Consider the following 2,113-nt stretch of genomic DNA (forward strand, 5'->3'; position numbering starts at 1 on the left):
GACGGTGACACATGGCTGCCTGGTCTAGGTAAACCTTGGTCAGAGGGTAATCATGAGGGTGTATCTCAACCTTGAAGTGAGCCGCCAAATGAGTAGCAAAAATCCCACCATGTATTTTACCCTGAGATTTATTAAGATGGAGGCAACGAGCCACAATAGCTCCCAAGCTATAAGTGTTGTCGCCCTCTACTGCATGACGTAAAACAGCAAGGTCTGGTGAACTGAGTGCACCCACCTTCTCCCTATCAAGCAAGCATTTGGTAATGAAATATGCAAAGTAACGAACGGCAGGAAAATGTAAGTCACCGGCAGTGATGGCTGACACTCTCCTCTCATCACCCACTGTCAAAGTGCGACAGAAGTCCTCAAACTCAACCAGCCTAGGCTCAGCCAGGCTCCCATTAGACGGGATCATGTATATGTTGCAAAACTCAGTAAGTGGTATCTGATGGTTTTCAGCATATAAATCTTCAGGAGGATTATTCCTAGGCAGGAAAGTAAAAGTTTGAACAAACATGTTTGTGAGGATTTGGTGTTGGTCACACTCATCTGCGATGAAGTCGGTGAGACCAGCATTGGTAATAAATTGCATGAACTCCTCATGAATTCTAGCCTCTTGCAGGAACGGGGTGTGCGGCCATTCGCAAGGCCGTACCTCCGCCAACCTCCGAGGGTGGAGATCACTATCAGAAGACTCCCCAATAACACCCTTGGAGTTCTTCTTTGAGCCGAACTTCCTGAAGATATTCATGTCCGCGCCTATGAACAAAAATCTGAATTTTTAGTCCACAAAATTTTACCAACAAAACTTCACAAAACTAATAGCAACTACTCATAGGGGTACATAGAGGCCATAGCAAGCATTCAAACTACTTAGAACACTAAGAACTGAACATGCAAGCACATCTACAGCAGCACCAAGAGTAGCTATTTATTCAAAGTATAAACCACTAAAACAAATACTAATTGGACAAATGGTGGAGTCACATACCAAGCAACAATCCCCCAAAACAGTTTCAGAAATGGAGCTTCGAGCAAAGAGATCGAAATCCGTGGGTTTGAGCTCAAGAACATGGGAGAGAGAGCAATGGGGATTTTTTTTCTGGAGGTAAGTGATGATCTGGGCTAAAGAGATAAGTGAGGGAGCCCACGTGGGGACCACAACCCCCCACGGCACGCCAGGGGGTGCTGGCGCGCCCTGGTGGGTTGTGCCCACCAGGTGCACCCCCCTCTGGTATTATTTGCACCAAAAATTCTTAAATATTCAGAAAAAAATCGTATTAAGTTTTCAGGGCATTCTGAGAACTTTTATTTTTTGGTCTTTTTTATTGCACGGGAAATTCAGAAAACAGACAAAACATGGCATTTATTTTATTTAACTAATAAGAACAGAGAATAAAAAGTAGGGACAGAAAGTAGTGCTTACTAAATTCATCAACTTCATACCGTTCAAAAATGATTCATTAATAAGGTTGATCAAGTCTTATTAACAACCACTTTCGATTAGCAGGAAACCGAAGAACTGTCGTAAATCACTACCTCAATGGGGATATGCATTTCCCCGACAATAAGCATTTCATATTTCTTTTTGACAGTAGGTAGAGGTATTTGAAAACTTCCAATAGTGATTGTCGGAGATTTTTCAATAACATTAATACCATTCACTTGAAATTGTTTCTTCGGAAAGTGCACCGTATGCTCATTACCATTAATATGAAAAGTGACCTTGCTTTTATTGCAATCAATAACAGCCCCTGCTGTATTCAAGAAGGGTCTACCAAGGATAATCGACATGTTGTCGTCCTCGGGCATCTCAAGTATGACAAAGTCAGTCAAAATAATAACATTAGCAACAACAACGGGCACATCCTCATAGATATCGATAGGTATGGCAGTGGACTTGTCAGCCACTTGCAAAGATGTTTCAGTAGGTGTGAGTTTATTCAAGTCAAGTCTTTTATATAAAGAGAAAGGCATAACACTAACACTAGCTCCTAAATCACACAAAGCAGTTTTCACATAATTCTTTTTGATGGAGCAAGGTATAGTTGATATCCCCGGATCTCCGAGGGTTTTAGGCACTCCATCTTTGAAAGTATAATAAGCAAGCATA

Source organism: Triticum aestivum, chromosome 7D (genome assembly GCF_018294505.1).
Source record: "Triticum aestivum cultivar Chinese Spring chromosome 7D, IWGSC CS RefSeq v2.1, whole genome shotgun sequence".
In the NCBI taxonomy this organism is placed as follows: Eukaryota; Viridiplantae; Streptophyta; class Magnoliopsida; order Poales; family Poaceae; genus Triticum; species Triticum aestivum.